The following is a 22,842-nucleotide window of genomic DNA, read 5'->3' as shown; positions in this document are numbered from 1 at the left end:
CACTGGATAGAAGAGTACATGGTAGGTAGAAGGCATAAGAAGGCCATGAAAGTAGAAGGAGGTTGAGTTAGGCCATAAATAAGAAATAAAATAAATTCCCCTGAGTCATATAACCAGTCTGAGGCAAGAATTTGAACTCAGATTTTCCTGAATCCAAATATAGCACTCTATAGCCATACCATCTAGAAAATTTTAGATGGACCTTAATTTGTTCTTCTTCAGATGGGATCCTGAATCCAAAGGATGGGCATGTTATATGGGTCCTCTGCCATCTTAAATTTGGTCCTACAATGATAGCACATAGGTCACATAGTCAATATGTATTGGAGCTGTAAATTGAACTCAGGACTTCTTGTCTCTAAGACTAAATTTCTAAATACTATGCTATATTATTTCTCAAAAGAAAAATAAAGTTCTTAAAAGAAGAAAATGAATATTAATTTACGACAAAAATCAGAACTCCTAATGCAGAATTTTAAAAAACAGTGAGAAAAATTGAATATTTCATGAAGAAAGCCTCCCAAAGAAGTAGAAAATGGAGAGAGAAAGAAAAACAGCTTTGGAACACAAAAATACTGAAATAAAAGAAAATCTAATAGAATAGAAGCAAAGAGCAACAACATTAAAAGAAAAGTTAAAATTTATATAATCTAAGGTGTTCTTGAAGGCAGGATGTGTAGTGGTTAAGAATCAAGGGTTTCTAGAAGAATATGGCAAATTAAAGTTTTTGTTCTTATCTACTTTGGGATAGAAGGACACCAGATTTGGTAGTCAGAGCCACATATATTGAGGATTAATTTATCTGCTACTTGAAATCAAAGCATTTTTAAAGGTGCAAGAGAACTTAAGGATTGATTGTTGAACACAATCAACTTATTTTATAGATAATAAAATTAAGTCTCACAAAGGACTTGCATAAGTGACTTGCACAAGGTTTCATAGAAAAGAATAAAGGTAGGAATAGATCTCAATCTCTTGTTGTTGAATTAAGTTCCTATTCCACTATACCATGTTATTTCTAACAGAGTTTTCCTGAGAATTCCTTAACAAATTTGGATTTTAGATGACTGACAAGAAAATCACTTTAATGATGGAATGGTAATGGGCACAAGTTACTGTGTCTATGGTTTAATCTTGAAAGTCTAAACCCTGGTTTGGTGACAGCTCCAATTATCTCAATGAAAGTTGTGGAATTCTCACAAAGTTTCTCTCAATATTTATTCTGATACACTTGATACAAAAATGTTCCATATGGCAATTTAAATAGTAATGCAAAGTTCTCAGAATAAAATAAACAAAGGCATTTTGGGATCTCCAACCCCCAAAGTTGACAAATCATGATCCCCTTTACAAGCAAACACCCCTTCTCTAGGTACAATGTCAGTCAGAGGTCTGCACATGGCACAGGATACCAAGAATCCTGAGGTTTGTATCCTTAGGAGATCCATCCTACTGGACCAGTGTTAGGAAAAGGAAATTCTTATAATGTTAGCCAGTAATTTCGCAGGTATTTCCCACTGTCTTTTTAATTATATTTGTAAGGCAAAGATTTTTTTTCAACATTAAGGCCCTTCTAATAAGCTAGGTTAGTGATTGCCAACTAACATGTAGGTCAAGAGAATACAGATAAAAGAGAGAACTATTCATTGTTTTTCCTTTTTAAAGATTCTTTTCTAAAAGCTGCATAGCTTTAGTTTCTTTAGGTTCTACTCTAATTCTTCAGCTTCTGCAATTTAACAAAAATCTCTGCGGTTCCTCGAATATGATGCCTGAATCCCATACAGAGTATAGCTTCAGTAATGATTGTCTAAGGAACATAAATCAGCATTACATGGAAATAATACTAGATGGGAGTAAGGAGCTTTGAACTGTAGCCCCAGTTCTGTCACTAATTGGCCATCTGACCTGGAGAAAGTTGCAACCTTACTCTAAGCCTCAGATAAAACTGCTCTAATTCAATTTGACAAGCATTTCTTAAATACCTAATAATGAAAAGGTAATGGCAAACTATAGAGGTACAGAGATAAAAATGTTGCTTTTTGTTCTTAAGGAACACGTATTATTGGGGAGATGCCACATATATGCAAAGACATACAGAAGAAAAAAATAGAATCTCTTGGATCTAGAAGTGGCAGGGAACTCTGGGGTCATCTTGTCTAAGTTCTTTCCTCAGTTTTATAAATGAATAAGTTAATTCACAAAGAAATTATGACTTCTTCAAGGTCACAAATAATAAGTTTCATAGGTAGGATTTCAGCTGAGGTCCTTTGATTCTAGAAAAGGAGTTTTTAACCTTCTTTTTTGTGTCATGAACCCCTTTGGCAATCCTGTGAAGCTGAAGCACTCTTTTTACAGAAAGATGTTTCTTAATGAATTAAATAAAATACAGCTGGGTCTCAACTAGTATAAATTATGATTCTGTGAACAAGCAATTAAGTGGCCAAGTAGAGTTCTAGGCCCAGAGTCAGGATGATTCATCTTCCTGAGTTCAAATCTGGCCTCAGACACTTATTAGCAATGTGACCATGGGCAAGTCACTTAATCCTATTTGCCTCAGTTTCCTCTTCTGGAGATAAAGAAGGAAATAGCAAGGCACTACAGTATATTTGCCAAGAAAATCCCAAATGGAGTCACGAAGTGTCAGAGATGGATGAAAATGATGAACAGCAATGATTTCTATGAATGAATTCCCATGTTCTTTGGGACAGCTATATGGCTTATTTACCATGTTAGGTAGAGTGGCCTGAGTTCAAGTCTGGCCTTAGTCACTTCCTAGCTGTGTGACCCTGGGCAAGTCACTTAAACCTCATTGCCTAGTTTTTACCACTCTTCTGCCTTGGAACTAATACACAGTATTGATTTGAAGAAGGAAGGTAAAGATAGAAAAGAAAAGAAAAGAAAAGAAAAGAAAAGAAAAGAAAAGAAAAGAAAAGAAAAGAAAAAAAGAAACGGTCCCTTTACATTTCCAAAGCATATTTGTATTGAGTTGGAACCAATGGTCTCATTTTACATAATTATAACTTCAAGTTGATTGGGATTCTAATACCAATTTGTCACTAAGTGTCCATTTAAGTTTGAAGTGGCCATCTGAATCAGAATATGTATGTCTACTTCAGCAATTCAATATGTGAACTATTCAGGTCTTTTTGTGGCTAGGATTACAAAGGAAATCAATTATATTGAAATATAGTTATCAACGAATTAAAAAAAAACTTTATTTACCGTCATTTAAGTAGTATGGATACAAATCCAAAGCAGCTATCTATCATGCTAGAACTTTAATGGACCGTTGGGCTGGAATTCAGTGAACATATAAAATAATTCAGGCCTTTTCTTCTTGCCAGCTTTGAAAGGGAAGAATAATCTCTGAACTACAAAGGGCGAGTGAAAGAAATGTCCTTCCTTTCACTGGCCTTCTCCTATGAGAGCGTGGCCTCCTAGGAAAATCTGTTTCTGGGATGGATCTTTCTCCTGTTATGTCTTTCCCTAGGTACACAGCTGGCACCTTCCTCCTTCTTGTGCCCCAAAACAATGTGGTATCAACTACTGGAGCAAATGCAATGATAACTGTAGCAGTGGCAGTGGCTAGTCAAGGGACCAGGCAAGAAGTAAAATACTGCTCTCAGAGAGAGAAACTACTAAAAAGAAAAGAGGTTTTTTGATGCTGATTTGTATATACTCTGGATTTTAAAATTAAATTGAATAGTTAAGAAGAAGATCTCATAAAGAAAATATTTATAAATATCCCAGTGAGACTTTCATACTAACCTCTTGTCTGATTGCAATCATCCCCAAAGACTTTATTGCTTGGCATACCCTTTCTTTGTGTGAATCAACTGCTTGTTCCACACCAGATTCAAATTCTCTGGTTATGTTGTTGTTTTTTTTTTTCCTTACTCCCCTCTCCTCTCTACTAGGGCCCAAAATAGAATTATTCCTCAGGATTCTGAAATGGGGGTGGTGCTGAAGCATTGGAAGCCTTGTTCCCCTCTTGAGGAGTCAGGTAAGCTTCTAGCAATGAACCCAAGGCAGACATTGAGGGTTGTAAAGAAAAGGGGTTAGTGAAGTTTACTAATCTAGGTGACCAGAGCCTCATGGTTTCACAGTGCTAAACAGAAATCTTAGAAAAAATATTCTTTTAAGATTTTTACACTGGTAAGCAGCATTAAAGGAAAATATGGCTCCTATACAATAAAGTTTAGGTTATCACACATATGGGATACATTTTGCTTGAGTAAAAAAAGGATTTTAAGAAAGGAATCCAATAAATATACAAAATGCCCTATTTTGTTATTCATTTTTTGTCAAATAGTACAATGGGGATTCAGATAATGAAGTGTTGGACTCTGAAGACCACACCTACAATTGTATTATTTGGAAATATGAATGATTGATTGATTTGCAAGATATTTTGCTTGCTGACACTCATACTTAAGCTCACCCTTAAGATTTACTTCTTATTTTAGGTTGAGAATTTTTAAATATTATTTCAGAGAATTGATTTTATAGTGAATATAGAGAAAAGCATTTATGTTTTATTTTCTATATCTATATTCGAGTCCTTATAATTTCTCATCAGGACTCTTGCTAATAGTCTTCTAATTGGTCTTTCTGCCTCTAGGCTTTCCACTTTTTAAACCATCTTTCTACTCGACTACCACATTATTATTTCTGTAACATAGATCTGACTATACCATACCTCTATTCAAAAATCTTCAATGCTTCCCTATCATCTCTAGGATAAAAGAAATGCTCTTCATTTAAAGTCCTTCATTCCTCTCTCTCTTTGCATTTCTAAATTTACTTCTATTATTTGTTTCAGTAAAACTGCTTTCTGTGTCCCATTATGTGACCTACCATCATCGTGCCCAGACCATTTCACAAGTAGTCTCCCATGCCTAGAAGGTACTTGTCCTGCATCTTTCTCTCTCCTGGAATTCCCAACTTTCTTCAAAATACAGCCCAAATATCACCTTCTACTCAGTTTTTATCCTGATCCCCTCCTCTCTGAAATTACTTATTATCACATTGTGTATACTTCCATTTACTTATCTGTGCACATGCTGCTTGAAGGCAGGGACTCAGGTATCTTGAGAACTTAGTACAATACTTGAGAGAGAGCTGGCATTCAATCAAAGTTCATTACATTAAATGGAATTTATTTCTACATTTAAGAAGTAGTATGCATGTTGGAAAACTACTCAGATAGTGTTCAGATAAAGGACTTTAAGTTAGGGTTTTCATTTCTTCCACCTTCCTTCCCTTCTTCCTTTTTTCCTTTCCTCCTTCCCTTCTTCACTCTTTCCTTCCTTCCCTTCTTCCTTTCTTCCTTTCTACCTTCCTTCCTTCCTTTCTTCCTTCCTTCCTTCTTACCTCAACAAAATAAAGTTTTATTGCTTAGTTATTTTTCTGATAGACTCCAGGGACAAATATTTTAGATGTTGACTAGTCAACTAGCTCTGGAAAAATTATTACATAGAGTAAGATTATATGTATACATATTATTTTATATGTTAATGATTCTTTGACAATGCTTAACTCATATCTCAGTAGATCTCAATGGAACATAGTCAAATTTGCAATCATAGATATGTGTGAAGCTGGCACAAGGTCACTTTTATTTTGCTATTTCTCTGGCACTACTGTGCAAAATTCAGTCTTCAAAGTAGATGAAAAAGAAGTTGGGTGGAAAACATAATAAAATATCCTACTACCGAGTACCAAATTTATTTTTTACTGTAACATTCTTAAAGGATCAAGGATCCTTGGGGAATACATTGGCCTTGCTTCAATCGGGAAAATGTTCCAGCCAAGTAAGATATTTAGGCCTCCTCTTATTTAAAGAGCCTTTTGTGAAGGGAATAAAGTGGGAATAAAGGGAGGGGCTTGGCAAGCTTCTGAAAAGAGAATTCCAAACAAGTCCCCTTTTCCCCTTGCAAAATCATCTTTCTGAGCTATTAAACATTCACATTGAATCTCAGTTTGAATCTTTAAGATACATTAATAATACTTAACTATATTTTTCTGATACCACTGTATTTCAAAGACAACAATAAATATATATGTATGTAAATATATGTGTAAATATTCATTGTATGAATGAAATCACACGTCTAAATAAAATCACATCTGGTTCTATCTATCTATTGATAGATCAATCGATAAATCTATCTATCTATCTATCTATCTATTACTATCTATCTATTTGTCTGTCTGTCTGTCTGTATATCTATCCATCTATCCATCTATCTACTTATCATCTTTATATCAGTTCAGACCTACGAGATTTTCAGTATCCGAAATTTCAAGTGAATAACTTCTTCTACCAAGGTGGACAAGTACCTTCTCTACAATTTATAATCTTAGAGCAAGAGTTCTTAAGCTAGGGTCTATGGATGACCCAAGAGCTCACCATATTAGTGCCAGACCTATGCAGACACCTGATTGTCTTTAGCCCTTTTACAGATTAGAACTCCCAAACTCAAGGGATCCACAGGGATTGTTCCTCAATGACAGGAATTACAGGCAATGCACTCCTCTCCTCTGGGTAATCTGCATTGAAAATTATTATTCTGAAAAGCAGTTCACAGACATTATCAGACTTCCAACACTGTCTATGACACACATGAGAAGATTAAGAACCCCTTGGAAGGTTTACTGGAAGACTGAGAGGTCAATTGATGCCGAGAGTTGTCAAGTTCATGAAGAATGGCAAAGCCATACATGAACCCTGAGATTTTTATACATGACCCTATTCTTAGTATTGGGAGAGAAAAAAAAGCACAAAAACAATCCTTGCCCTCTAAGAGCTTACGATATAGTTGGAAAGTAAGCTATCAACATAAAAATACAATCTTCAGTACTAAGCAATATATAATAACTATTGAGTAGTATGATGATAACTATAATAGCTATTTACACAAATTATAATGATATTACTGACATTTACATTGTGCATTAAAGTTTAGAAAATACTGCATACGTATGTCATTTCTGCTTCATGATAATCTTGTTAGGTTAAATACCCCTAACTTTTATTATATTCACTTTAAGGATGCCAAACCTGAGGCTTATAGAGGTTAAATGATTTGACAATGGTTACTCACATACTAAAGGTTAGAAGCAAAATTCAAACCCAGATCTTCCTAACAATAAGTTCAGCCCTCCATTCAAAATTATGACAGAACTTTCAATGGTATCAATTGAAGAAATGATCACAAAAGGAGGCGAGATTTGAAATGGACTGCTAAAGATAGGGAGGATCTAGCTAGATAGGGAGGAAGGTAGAAGGGGAAGGCATTAAAAGTAAGGGAAACTGTTTGAGTAAAGACATGAGGTGGGAAAATATAGGGAATATTCCAGGAATGATAAATTGAACAATGTTCAAATAAACAAATAACAATTACAAAAATACAATTAGAAAAATAATCCTCCAAGGCCAAATACAAGACCTGAAAAGTGATGTTTTTCCAAATTGCCTCATCACATTGTTGTTTCCTCTCCTTACCACCCACTCTATGCCTTCCTAATTTTATAACAGCCTCCTTTCTTCTATTTAGCATGTTTTCTCTGAATGGCCTTTGGGAAATTGCATGGCTGTTTTAGTGACCCCAAGTAATTCCATAAACAAAAGATTCATGTTTTAATACCAATTTTCTTTTGATGATGATGTATTTTCTGAAAAATTGAAGTTGATGTTCATCCTAAGGACAATGAGATCTATGATATATAGCAGATGAACCACCCATAGACTTCCTCCATTGGAACATAAATCTTGGACAGGCACTTCAAGTGTATATTTAGCTAGTTCAGAACCAATCAGGAGGAGTAGAAAAGCCTAGATTTTTTTCTAGGAAATTGTGTACTCCAAGGGCATTATAGAGGCAAAATGATGCGTATGAATAGGTTACAGTGCATTATCAATTCTCTCTGGCTATCTTCCTTAACTGGAATGTTCTCTCTCCTCTGCTCTGACTATTGCCCTTCCTGGCTTCCATTAGGTTCCAACTAAAATTCTACCTTCTATAAGAAGTCTCAAATCCCTCTTAATTCCAGTGCCTTCCATCTCTTAAGTATTTCCCATTTACCTTGTATTTTTTGTCCTATATTAGTTTTCATGTTGTCTCCCCCATGAGATTCTAGGCTCCTTGAGGGACTTTTTTGCCTCTTTTTTGTATCCCCAGCATTTAGCACTATGACTGACACTAGGTGCTTAATAAATATTTTGATTAATTTATTAATTTAAATAGTAATAGCTTAAAAGATACTTGAAATATCAGAAGAATATGTGATTAGAATTAAGGAAGATCTGGTTATGTAGTGAGATTGAGAAATCATAAACCAACAGCCTGAGTATTCCATTATTATCCATGCCAAATCAAAAAGGAGGCACCTGCCACATTGGATAATCAAATAAGAAGGAAGGAAGGAAGGAAGGAAGGAAGGAAGGAAGGAAGGAAAGAAAGAAAGAAAGAAAGGAAAGGAAAGGAAAGGAAAGGAAAGGAAAGGAAAGGAAAGGAAAGGAAAGGAAAGGAAAGGAAAGGAAAGGAAAGAAACAAGCATTTTTATGCACCCATTATGTGCCAGGCAATGTACTAATTGCTTTACAAATATTAACTTATTTGATCCTTACAATAACACTTGGATGTAGGTTCCATTATTATCTTCATTTTGTAACTGAGGAAATAGAGGTTAAGTGATTTGCTCAGGGTCACAGAGCTCCTGAGATCTGATTTTAATCCAGGCAGGTCTTCCTGATTTGAGGCCCAGGGCTCTATCCATTGTACCACCTAGACAGCCACATAGTATAGGCAGGCACAGTTGAGTTATAACCTGCATCATTGGAGAAAATAATGTTGATAAATTGATAATACCCCCACCATTGAATTTATTGGAGCAAGTTTTCACCGAATTCCCCTTTGGATCCATTATTTTTTAACTAATCAACCAGCATCCTGTTGGCATAACATGACAGATTATATTGGATACTTGATCTTATGATATTGTCCATAACTTGCATGAATTTGATCAGTTGTACAAACATTTTTAAAGTTTCAGTTATTAGGTAAATAATGGTGCTACTCTCCTCAAAATATAGTTTGGTATTTGTTGGCAAATATTGAATCAAATCACAACCATGTGGATGAAGCACACATAAATCAAGCAAGAATTAAGCACATGTTATATGCTAGACTCCATGATAGCTACTAGAAATACAAAGACAAAAATGAAACAGGTCCTGACTTCAAAGAGAATATCTCATATTGGGAGGAACAACATGTGTACTCTCATGATAAAAAAAATTAAATGGGACATGATTAACTATGAGGTACCAATTGTTTATTTGAAATAGAAGATTTTTAATTATGATTTCTCCAATTGAAAATTTCTAGTTTGATCTCATGACATAATGCAAGTTTCCAGAAGATGGCTCAGTTATCAAAGGATATCAAAGGATATTACCATTGAAGCCAAAACAAGTGAGTTTTTAACATATCTTATAGTCCTAATGATAGACTGAGTATAATAATCAGCCCCAGATTTCCTGCATTACTATGCAAATCACACTACTACTAAATTAATACTTGTCATTTATTTTGTTTCCTGGTTTCTATTATCCCCTTTCATTTCGGTATCAGTGACTAAGAAAAACGCATGCTTCTGTTATTGGTCAAATTTTGATTACTTGTCTTCTCATTCTCTCTGGCCAATCTCTGCATCAATTGCATGCCTCATAAGGAAAGAATAATAGTGCCATTAAGAAATAATTACAGATTGAAAAAAGCAGACATGCCTGTTACCCTCTATAGTTATAATGGGATATGTTATGATTAGAGTCTTAAGCTTTACTGAGAACATCCTTATTTTAGGTGGTTAGGGGGAAATAGAAAAGGATGAATACATTAAATGCTATTTATTCTCTTTTGCTTATTTTTAAAATAATTTTAAATTAATTTTGCTGTTGTTTGACCTATTAATTCAGATAAAAAATACTTGAGTGTATCAAATAACTCAAGAAAAAAAAGACTATTGTTGTTCTTTCCACAGAGATCCTACTGAAACCAAGAGGACTACAAGTTATAATTAGAAATATTTTTGCCTAAGTTAAGTAGTAATGTTGGTGTGGATGGATATCGCTTGGGCAGTAGCTTCTGGAAGTAGGAAGTATGTCCCATGACATTGAGGGGTTTCAATATTACTAAAGACTGGCTGCTTTTGGAAGGTGGTAATGCCTTGGCCACAAGGGAAAAAATAGCCTAGGACCTAGGGCTGAAGCTACTGCCGTCTATGGGCTGAGTTAGGCAGGATAGGAACTGAGAACTCAAAAAATAAAAGTTATGCCCTCTTAATATTTAGCAACTAAGAGAGGAAGCATGCCCTGGGTCAAAGTTACTTCTGTTGTTTCCAGGAAAAGATTTGGAAGCTGGAAGTATACCTTCAAATGGCATCACCAGTCTCTAAAATTTCCCTTATAGTAGTGATTCCCAAAGTGGGCGCCACCACCCCCTGGTGGGTGCTGCAGCGATCCAGGAGGGCGGTGATGGCCACAGGTGCATTTGGGGGCGGTGAATAACTGTAAGGGGGCAGTGATAGTATGTGACAGGGGGCGCTAAGTAATATTTTTTTCTGGAAAGGGGGCGGTAGGCCAAAAAAGTTTGGGAACCACTGTCTTAGAGATTCAAAGATCTATTGGTTTTACCCTAGTTATAGCTTTAAGAAAATCTCTTTACCAATGAAAAATTAACTTGAAGAGTGAATCCATGGGTCCTCGGTAGTCCAATCTTTCCAAGTTGTACAGTGTATCAACAATATTATAAAAAATGAGAAATGGTGCACTTATTGAAATGTGAAGCATCCAGTAGGTGCTTATTAAATGTTTCTTGATGGAAGCTTCATTCCACCCTTATCCCCTACTAATAAAAGTAGTAAACTGTTTTAAGAACGTTCTGTGCCTGAGTCACCTAAGTAAATCCTTAAAATAAAGACACTAAAAGCAAGCTGGATTTTCCATGTTTCCCGATATGATAATGTCATCAGCTGTCATAAAATAAGTGGTTCAATTTGCAGTACTTTTTGTTCAATCACTGCACGTGTTCAGACTGTTGCTTTGTTTTGTTTAACTTCTGGGTAAATTTTTTTTTGAAAACAGTGTTGTATACTATTGCAATTACACTGGATACAAAGCTTTACAGTTACCTTGATTTTTTCATGGAGAGAGTTAAAGTAACCTCCCTCAATCACAAATTAAAGTACTTAACTCCTACTTCATGGCCCCATTTCATTTCAACCTGGCAGGAGAAATCAACACATAATTACTTAAGTATACACTGTCTAGGAATACAGACTCAAACAATGGCCCTCAAACTCCAATACAAAATCTGTTTTCCATTCTCAAGATGTAGAGATTTACTCTATAATTATTCTCAGCATTTTTTGGTGGCACTTTGTGTTTCTTTAGCTTTGTAAGAGAGCTCATTTTTGACTCACTTGTTAAGGGATGTAGATTTCTAAAAATGAATGGAACTTTAGAGTCACAATAAGTAGAAGACCATTTGAGAGTACAATAATGCATCTATCCTTTAGCTAATGCTTGCCCTTTCTGCTCTCCTAATTGGAGATATAAGTGGCTTGGGCTGAAAAAAGAGTCAACAAGGGGGCAGCTGGGTAGTTCAGTGGATTGAGAACCAGGCCTAAAGATGGGAGGTCCTAGGTTCAAATCTGGCCTCAGCCACTTCCCAGCTGTGTGACCCTGGGCAAGTCACTTGACCCCCATTTCCCACCCTTACCATTCTTCTGCCTTAGAGCCAATACACAGTATTGACTCCAAGATGGAAGGTAAGGTTTTTTTAAAAAACAAACAAATAAATAAATAGAAGGAAGAAAGAGTGAACTACATTTCAAATTCTATATCTATTTTAAATTGGGAATGATATGTGGTGTATTCCAGCTAATCAATAAAGTGGGTCATACTGTTTGAAACATTTTTTGAGGTATGTCTCAAACATCAAAGCAATCGCAGCTGCCTGTGAATCAGGTATAAGGATACATTTGGACAAAGTTCTTTGCCTCAGTTCCCCACATGTAAAATGGGGATCTTGATAACCATGGAAGGTCTTCTTTGGAGATTGTAAGAATAAAATGATGTAAAAGATTCAGTGAAATCTCTATGAGTAAAGGCACTTCATAAAACATAAGGTATTAATGTTTTACTATTTATACTAATCTTCCTCTGGGGAGTTTGAATGGATTCTTGGTTCTTTTCTGGGCAGGAACTCAGGTCTGTTCTTATGGAACTCATTGCCCCTCTAATAGCATTTAACCCAAAATCATGATTCTGTGGAACCAAGTAACCATATTAGACAGGTTACATCTCTCATTTATTATATTTGTTTGGTCCACACAACAACTTCATGCTTATTTGATCCTGTGTGTTCTTAAATATCCTGCTTATGGGCCATAGAGATGGGAAAGTATGAAGAAACTGAGTCACAGTTACTAGAAAATAACACTTACATACTCACTTTCTGATTTTCAAATCACTTCACTTTCTTGAATCATTTAATCCTCCTAATAACCCTATGAGATGGAGGACTCAAGTAGCCTTATCCCTATTTTGTAGACAGGAAAGCTGGACAAAGCAAGGTTTAATGCCTCATCCAAGGTCACACAATTAATAAGTGGAAGAGCTGGGATTAAAACCTTTATTTCCTGATTTCAAAGGGAGGGCTTTCTTTCTCACACTACAGCTGCCTTGGAGTGACCTGGTTCATTTAAGCCCTTAACACTCTTCCCAATGCTATACAATTGTTTTCCATGTTTCAACCAAACTACCAGACTGATCAAGAATGATAAGATTTTTGCTATTTGAGCACAAAAATGGCTGCTCTGCCTCTCGACCTTAATACACGTCAGATCTGGAAGAAGACGTTCCCTCCCATCTGGAACTCCCCCCACCCCCTGCCCACCCCACCAAGTTAGGTTTGGCTCCTGGAGAGAACAAAACATTTCTTGGCATCTAATGCTGGAACACAAAGAAAATTACAAGGGTGTGAACTGTAGAGATTTCAAAGAAGTGGAGACATGGGCTTCTATCAAATGCATATGTTCTCTGGCAAGGTATAATCCATTCCAACACTTATTGTGCAAATAAGAGCCAAAGGCTGCCACGTCAGAACCAAGGTAATATGCCAGAAGACGGCAATGTTAATTTCCTCCTACAGTAGCAGCATTGCATTCTGTAATTCTCTCCCTATTTTTGGCATTTTCTTCTTTTTCCAAAGAAAATCACTTAAGTGTTTGCTTAATATATAAGCTATAACAAAGACGTGAGTGACTTTAAATAACCTTTGTTCTTCATTATTTCAGCAAGTAAGAATTATCTCTGACTTCTATAGTAAAGTGATTGTCTGCCATCAAAGCTCCAGAGAGAATGGCAGTTGGCCCAAACTTGAAGCTTGTCATGCGTGTGGGTGCCATCCCTAAACGTACTGTCCTAAGTCTAGCTCTTTGTCGTAGCTCACCCGAGAACGATTCAGTGCCTGGTTGTCTCTAAGGTAGGAACGAAGGCGAGAGAGGTTTTAGAAATATCCAAGTGGTGCACAAAAACCATGAACAATGGCTCATTTTGTGGAGTGTCCCCATTCCTTTGTAGCAAAGAGGCTTCGTTTTGGGCTGGTATGGCTTACCCAAGCCTGAAGGAGGAGTTCCATTGTGTAGCTGCCAGGGTATAATCCAGAGGGTAATGATAGTTTATATGAGCATTTCACTTAGGAACCATGTAATTAATGCAACAGCATGAATACAATTGCAAATTCTGGCTCCTGAAATTAGGTCAAGGAAGGGCAGTCTTCTGAAATACAGACAGCCATCCTTGGAAACCTAAGACGCAGATGAATGCCTAGTCAGGCTAAAAATTCCATCCTCTTCCAGCCAATGTCTTCCCACTGGGCAATATTTAGTAGTACATTCCTAAGCTCTGTACAAAGCATATAAAGGACTCCATTTTGAGCCTCAGTGAGCTCATATGCAGAGAAAAATTCTCTTAGACCACTATTAAATACCTACTGGGTTCATAATGTACTTCATGGCTCAGAGGATTCTCAAAATAGAATTAAAGATTCACGTATTTTTTATTTTGAGGGACTGATTCCAAAATGGGGTGTAGATGTGCTGATAATTAAATTTTCAATGTGAGCATTTACATTTCTGGCAAATACTATATATTGGGACTTAATGTAATTATTAATTGTTCTTAATTGTGCTGTTGATTGTCTAGATGTAAGAGAGCAATGGAGAAAATGTTTTAAATGAAGATAAAACTTAAAAGTGAATTGTCTTTTTTAAAAAGTGACTTGCCTTCCTCCCTGACACCCCAAAAATTCAGTTGTTAAACATAGCAATTCTTTTTTGTCTCTTACTTGTTCTGATCCTACCCTAGAGTAAAATTCTGAGGAAATCTCTTAAATAAAATCTAGGTATAGTTGATGATTACAATTTCCCTACTAGTAGGTGTTCAGGTGCCTTCTAGGAAAGACAGTAAAAGTTCAATAATGGTGTTAGGTATAGAGTGCCTGTTTATTTCCTACCCACAGAGTCTGTATTAGATAAAAAAAAAACAACCTAACAGAACTATAAAACACCTAAATAGCCTGTTGTGTTCACTACTAATGATGTAGATTGCTACCTGTCCATGGCTGTCCATACTGTGTGACTCTTGTCTTTGTCCTCCCATAAATTCTCTATGGAGGGTCCACTCAACATTCTGGAAGTCTTCTTTGCTTTCTCCTGACATTATGTGCATATCATTAGAGGATTCTGGCTGTCTACCTGTGATCCTTCACCCTTAGGATATGCCCAATTCATTTTCTCTTGTATAACATAATTCCTTAATATCATATTTTGGGCCTGTTCATCTTTAAAATTTTCCATTACTTATATATCACACCCTACTCACATGCACCATATGCTTCTCCATTGCCTTCTTATATTTATTTTTAAATCTTCATAGTCTGTGGCATCATGAGTAAAATTATATATGAAAAAATAAAGAAGAGAGACTTTGTTTTCATGAGAAAGCATGAGGTCATTAAAGTAGTTTTACAATTTCTCTAAGTCAATTTGGTCTAACTCTCTTTTTAATGCTAGGCCCAATTCATTGCCCAGCTGTACAAATATACTATTCCAAATATATTGATGGATAGGCTCTGTGGATTGTCCATCTAAATTCCTGTTAAAATCTAAATGATAGGCATTTTTATTTCCTTGGTCTTTTCTATGTGAATGGTCAGATTAAACTCCTTTGGCTACATATTTCTTTTAGGAGCTCTTCAATTTCCCATGTTTAGATGAGATTAAACCATTATCATCTACAAGCAAGAACAACAGGAGGACTATACTATCCATAGCCAGTAAGATGCACTAGAGAGCCAGAGAGCTGAACTTGCAGTTAGAAGACTCGAGATGAAATCCTAGCATGCTACTTACTTCTAATGTGACCTCAGGTGACTCTCTAAACCTTTGGACCTCAGGCTCTCACCTGTAAAGTGAAGGGGTTGGACAAGATAATATGGAAGCTCTCTTCTGACTCTAGAATTCTGGTTCTATGATCCTACCAAAGGAGACAGAGAACTTCAAGGGTACCATTAAGATTTAGCACATCAAGACTCATGACCAGAGTATGGCTATGTAAGTCAATCCATCAGCGAGTGCTTATAAAATATCTGCATGCACCAGGAACTCTGTTAGGTGCTGGGGATGTTGTTTGCCCTTCATTTCAAAGAAGACCAATGACATTAGGCCGTGGGGTCTTGATGGGTGCATGAATTAGATTTAAGTAAGGAAAAGATGCACAAAGTCATCGGTTTTACTCTCTCTTCAAGAGCTATCAAAGTCCAGTGGCAAGACAAAAGTCAGGATGACTGATGATGGGTGGCCTGGGATGTAGTAGATCAACGAGGTATCCTTGACGTTTGACCAAGCTCTAGGCACTCCACAGTGTCTGCTTCAGTTGTCTTCATGGCAATTGGAACAAATTATTCTCATCATTCCATGAGGGGAAGTCTTTACATGGAATATACAAATACAAAGGTGCCAGGGATACAACTACAAAGAAAGAAAAAAATCCCTATTGATAGGAATCTTATAATAAAATGGGGAAGCCAACAAGTACATATTTCTATCTATCATCTATCTGTCTATCTATCTATCTATGTACTTGTCTTATTTGAATGTATGTATGCATATATATATATATATATATTTGTACATATATACTTATAGAGGATCAAATCAAACCTTATATCCAAAACTGAAAGAAAATTAGAACTAAGAAACTAAGAGATTATCTACTTCAATCTTCTCATTTTATAGATCATAAAACTGTGATGGATATATTTTAAGAATACGTATTAATGATATCTCAGGTTACTAGAAGAATGGTTCTTTCTGGGTCAGTGCCCATCAATGGAGAGACAACATGAGGCAAAGCAAAAGAGCTTTATTAATTCATGTATTCCAAGAACAGCAGCAGGGATCTAATTTGTTATCTTAATCAGGAGTGAAAGGCCCCATTCCCATTGAGTTACACTTTTGTACAGTGATTTTCTCAATTATTTCCCAGCCTTGGCTTCATTTAAATATCTCTTGCTCTCTTGAATCTCTAGCTCATTGATCTATCAATAAGCGCCTCTTTAGTGCCTGCTGTTTTTGTGGAAGACACTGAACCAGGCTGGAGATACAAATACAAAGAATAGAACAATCTCTACTCTGGTTGTTTTGTCATTATTTGCTATTCTACTACTTCCTAACTACTTCTGTGTTTTGGACATGCTTTCTTCTTTGGTATCTATTAGCATTATAAACCTCTTTGCTAGACTCTCCAGTTAAAGCCACAACTTAGAGGATGACTTGCTTCCCCACTTCTGGATCTAATATGCAACTTCCTTTCTTTTGTAGCTTTTCAGGGGAATTGGCATGTGCGTAGAGTGTCTTTGATGTTCCTTCCCTATGGAAGAATCTGGGGGAGCTGTTTCCTGATGGCCATCAGTCTCAGTGTTAATTGTTACTCAGCTGACAGTGGTATAGAATTCCTTCTCATTTTTTCAGAAGTCTGGGGTTAGACTTCAGGTTTTATACATCAACAAGAGCAATGCTATCTCTCCATTTCTCCTCACTGCTCATAGAGTTCTTCATAAAAGGCATTCAAATATAAATCTTGCTTTCCTGTCTTGATTCTGAAGCAGTATTCACTTTGCTTTGTGCTCTATTCATTAGCATTAAAGACAAAGACATTATGAATTCATCATATTCTGTTAAAAGGATGCCCTGGTTGGTGGTTTGGCCCTGCCCTTGAAGTGCCAGTCACTAACTTGCCCTCTTTACATTTTGGAGTGAAATACCACCCACATGTAAGGGCCACACAGTGCGTTCCAACTTTGGTAACTCCATACAAATCATAGGCCCTGAGCAATATCACACAACAAAGCATTTGTGTGTAATTATCATGAAGTAAACAAGGAGTTGTTCAAATACTGACATGCAGATGCCAACTTCTTGAGGGGGAAAATGCATTACCTCAAAGAGTAAATATCGGCAGCCTGGATTGTTTCTTCATATGCATGCTTGTTTTAAGAATAAAATTCTAGGATTTAGAAATTAGATGGGCCATCTAATCTGCCTTCCTCACTCCCTAGATGAAAATACTGAACTCTACTGTATATGGATGTCCGATTATTTCTTACTGAGTCCCTGATGTCATGAAAGTAAAAGTAAATATGAAGCCAAAAAAGTAGTTCCCTTAAATCTCTGGGCACCAATCCTCAGAACACTTGGGTCTCAAAGATAAACAGAGGAGCTATCTCAGGAGGAAATCATACAAGCTAGTAATAAATTTCTAGACTTATAAATAGAGTGAAGCTCAAAAATTTTGGAAGTTAGTCCATTGCTATTTGAAACTACCCAGTAAAGATATGACTATTTTACCCTCTTCACTCAAAGAGGATGAAATCCTTTTGATCCCTTCATGCCAATGTATTTAATAGTCTGTTTCCAGCTTGATCATGCTCTGTCTCAATGTGGAATGGAGCTTACAAAATAAAGTTTGGCTCAGGAGCCCCTAGAGTTTGGAGGGTCCTGAAAAGTCAGCTAGTCCAACCCTTAAATAAAGAGGAATCCTTCTAGGGTGCACCCTGCAATCAGCCTCCACTTGAAGATCTCCAGTGATGTTGACTACTACCTCTGGCATCAGCTCATTCTACATTGGGATAGTTCTAATTATTTAAAAAGTCCCCCATACACACATCTATCTTAGTGACTACCTTGTCATTTCATTTTACAGGATTCAGCTATTAACTGATCCTTAATTAAGGGAAGTAAATTCCCTATTCTCAAATTCATCAGTTTATTACCCTCAAACTAGTTATTGTCTAGGGACAATTCTAGTTTTGAGTTTATTCTAGGATTTCCCTGCAAAAGGTGGAAAATTTAAAGAATACTCAGTGTACAAACAAATTGGAGATAGGACATGCAATTTATTCATAATCAAAGAAAGTAATGATTGGCATGAAAGAATAAGCAAAACAGAATTCAGTATCTTAATGATTACTACCAATGCAGTTAGCTGGGAGATCAACATTTAAGCCTTATTAGGATACTGAAGAGTGTTTGCAAGGCTGCTAATCAGCCACTTTTACATTTTACTTCCACACTGGGCATTGATCAACCAAACTAGTTTGAGCTTTCTGGCACTCTCTCCAGTCTCAATGATTTCCTTGACAAAAGCTTGCTTCTATCAATCTGACTGCAATTTCAATCACTCCAGTTGTGCTATCCTGGTTACCCACCTGAAAGGAATGCTGTAACTTCAGAACTAACTAGAAGACAAACAACTTAAAGAGGAAGACCCTGGTCCACCCTCGACTGCCTAAGTTACCCTGTTCTTATTTGTTATGTACATGAGCCTAGGTTCTGGAGGAATCCGGTCTCTTCTCATCCTTTACTCTTGTTGTCTTGAAAGTAACATCTTGGAAGAGACCAACTAGAATGTGTATCCTCTTTTCTAAAAGGCTTCTTGGATCCTAATTTCTTCTGGCTCAGCAGCCAATCAGTATAATTTCAGTGGATGACTTACATGTGACTAGAAGTTGACCTCCAAAGTTCCCCTGTGGTCAACAGAAATGGTAGCTATGTATTCCACGAGTAGAGAAGAGCATCCATTTCATGAATAGAACCACAACCTACCTTTCCCCAGTGTTTATCCATTGCCTCCTAATTGTGCCTCCCAAAGACTAATTCCTCTTTCATATGACAGTCCTGCAAAAGCTTGAAGACAGATAAAATACCATTATTAGGTCCTCCTTCCTCCACCTCATAAATGCTTAATTTTTTCCATTGATCATCTTATGAAATGATGTACAGTCTTCTTGCCATCCCAGTTACCTTTCCTATAAGAATTTAATTTGTCATTGGTTTTCCTAAGATGCGACACTCAAGAACTGAACACAATAGCCCAAAATGTAGCCATAGATCATTTGAGTTGGAAGAGATCTTAGATATAATCTAGTTTGACCTTTTTTTTTTTTACAGATGAAGAATCTAAAGCCCACAAGGTACGGGGACTTGATGGAGCTAGAATAAGCAAAAAAGCAATGGGAATCTGTCATATATTTGGGTGAGAATTCAGGAAACTTGAATTCTTCTCCTTCATTTCAACCACCAGAAGATAAAGCATTCCTCTAGAAAAGCACTATCAATTAATTTACTTTTTTTGAACACTGGGCAAGATCATTATAACTTTCCTATGATACAGTGAATATTAATTTATAATACATCCTATGATTAGAACCAAACTTTGCTGCCTATGAGGGTTTCTTCTTCATAGACTGTGAGCCACACAAAATGGTCATACACTATTTCATTCAAGATTTCTGTGTGTTTTTTTTACTCTTTTTTATTACATAGTTGCTGCATTTTTTGTTGCCTTATTTTTTGGTAAACTCAATGAGGCATTTTTACAGGAAGAGAGGGGGAGCTGCACTAAAGAAATCCTGTTTATTTTTTAAGCAACAGTTTTAGTAGTTACTTTCATATGACCCTTATCAGTGTCAAAACCAGGGTTTACTTACACATTGCTAAACTTATAAACATGCTCCCACACACTTACTTTCATGATTATACAAAGAAACCCAAGTAAACATTTTAAAATTTTGTTGGGGATTTGGGGCGCAATTAGATTGTTTTTCCCTTTGGGAAAGGATCTTATTTATGTTATGAGCTACATGCACAGTTTGGAGATAAATAGCACCAAGATGGATAACTGTAGTATCTTTTAGCAATTTCAGATGATTAAAAATATATATTAAGAGTTCATTCTAATTAATTAATTAATTCTATTTGTTTTATTTATTTAATTTAGTGGATTTTTTTGTTTTAATTTCCAGGAATCTCTCAGGTGTGTGTCCAGGATTTGAAATGAGTGGGGCAAAAGGGAAATGATAGTCACATATACTTGTGGTGAGGGGATGGGAGGACTTGAAGATCATTCTGCCATTTTGCAGTATAACTACTCTGAGATGTTTTCTATAACTTCTTTCTTTCTTACTTTTCTTCTTGACTCTTTTTACTTTAACTTTCTTCATGCCCTCTCTCCTAAAGAAGAAAATTTGTGTGAAGGTGAGGTTAGTGGGAGAAAGAATGGCCAAGGAAGAATTAATCTAAAAGTCTCCAGTACCTTTTTTGCCTCTTTCCCACCTTAAGTTAAAAACAAGTCAGATATCTGAATACATATGTTCCTAGAATTTTAAGAGTAAGCATTGTATTTGTTACTACTCTTTCTCAAGATCGGAGATTTCTAGATTTTTTTGATCATGCACCCATTTTCCCTCATGGTAGTTATTCTGGTGATGGGGAGAGAGGCTTTTTTACCCCAGTGGCACTTGACCCAGTTGCTAAGGTCAAGTTTAGATTATAATTGAATTGAGTTGACACTATCTGCTTACAAATGAGGAGGCTGGAGTTTTACCCAGCTTCAGATGGGAGTGGAATAGGAGATTATTGGGCCATCATGGATGAAAGGTAGGTGTGATTGCATTGGAAATAGGTACAATGATTGACTATTGATGGGGAGAGGGGATGCAACCCATCTTCCTACCCTCTGATTGGTTGATCATTTACTCTTTAGGGATGCCACCTATTCTCTAGGTCCTTTTTATTCAGAGTTTCTGAAAGGAATGCTGTAAAAGAAGGAACAGTTAGAAAAACAAGGGCCAGGGGGAGCTAGGTGGCTCAGTGGATAGATATGGGAAATCCTGGGTTCAAGTTTGACCTCAAATACATCCTAGCTGTGTGACCCTGGGCAAATTACTCACATCAACTGCTTAGACCTCACTACTCTTCGGCCTTGGAACAAATACTTAACTGTTCAACAGTGCAGGATGTTTCACAAAATGATGAACTCTATTGCTAGAACTATTTGAGCAGAGGATATTGTAGAGGGGATTCCTCCCAGGGGCAGGAACCTGGTCTAGGTGACTCTATTGTTATTGAAAAAAATCATAGAACTACCAAGACTTAGAAAATGAAAACTAGAAGTGGGCTCTAGCACCATCATAAAGGCTCTTCTTTAGTTTGGCAGGTCTGCCTCTTATTTCCCTTCCTGCCATGTCTTATTTTCCTGGAGTAAATAGTTGGAAGGTGGGCATGAGAAATGTGAATATTCTGGTGGGATTAAGAGACCATAAGATTCTATGAGATGTAATATGATGGTAAGAATCCTAGACTCCTGAGTACCATATTACAACTCCTAAAAATTCTCTTTAATGAGTCACTGGATCAGGTCTTTTATTTTACCTCTTTGTAAAACATTGAAAATTGCTATATTCTTTTCCTGAGGATCTATAAATTCAATTTACCTAAAACAACTGAGAAAAGTCCTACATAGCACATGGTTTCTAAGTCTCCTAGGCATTTAACATATTCTATTTTTATTATAGCTATTTGTATATACGTCTTTTTTTTAAAAGCCCTTAACTTCTATCTTAGAATCAATACTATTAACTCTAAAGCAGAAGAGCAGTAAAGGCTAAACAATGGAGTTAAGTGATTTGCTCAGGGTTATACAGCTAGAAAGTTTCAGAAATCAGATTTGAACCCAGGACTTCCCATTTCCAGACTTGGCTTTCTACGGACTGAACCACCTAGCTGCCCCTGTATGTATGTCTTATTATTAAACTTGCTAGAATAAAAGACACTTAAAGATAGGGGCTAAATCTCATTATATTTCATTTAAAACATAACATCAGACAGTTGCGAATTTCTTTTCCTTTTTAAAATATGTTCTGAATAATAACTTCTATTTATACATTTAAATATCAGAATCATTTTCTGTACACTTTACACATTGAATCTTCCTTTTGAATACACAAAATTCTAGAGACAAAGCAATTTGTCCCATCCTTTTTGGTTTTTAGTTTAGTTTAGTTTTTTTTTAACCTACATCCTCTTGGATTTTTTATTGAGAAAATCCCAGCTCCCTAGTTTCTTGTTTTGCAAGGGGATTTTGATGTGTTCTTTGAAGTCTCTGTCTTTTCTATAGGGAAATCAACTTTGTCCTTAGCAACATCCAAAGGCAATCTCTCTAAAAATACCATTAAATAAGGCATTGAAGAGGTGAAGGTGCTACTGCTAATAGATCTAAATTCCTGAGTCCCTTCCATAACACACTTCCAGGGAGCCTAGGTCTTCCAGTGTTGGTTGTCTTCACATTTATTACTATGAATGACCCAAAAGGAAGGAAGGAAGGAAGGAAGGAAGGAAGGAAGGAAGGAAGGAAGGAAGGAAGGAAGGAAG

This window comes from Gracilinanus agilis, chromosome 2 (assembly GCF_016433145.1).
Source record: "Gracilinanus agilis isolate LMUSP501 chromosome 2, AgileGrace, whole genome shotgun sequence".
Lineage (NCBI taxonomy): Eukaryota > Metazoa > Chordata > Mammalia > Didelphimorphia > Didelphidae > Gracilinanus > Gracilinanus agilis.
Note: the sequence above shows the minus strand (reverse complement) of the source record.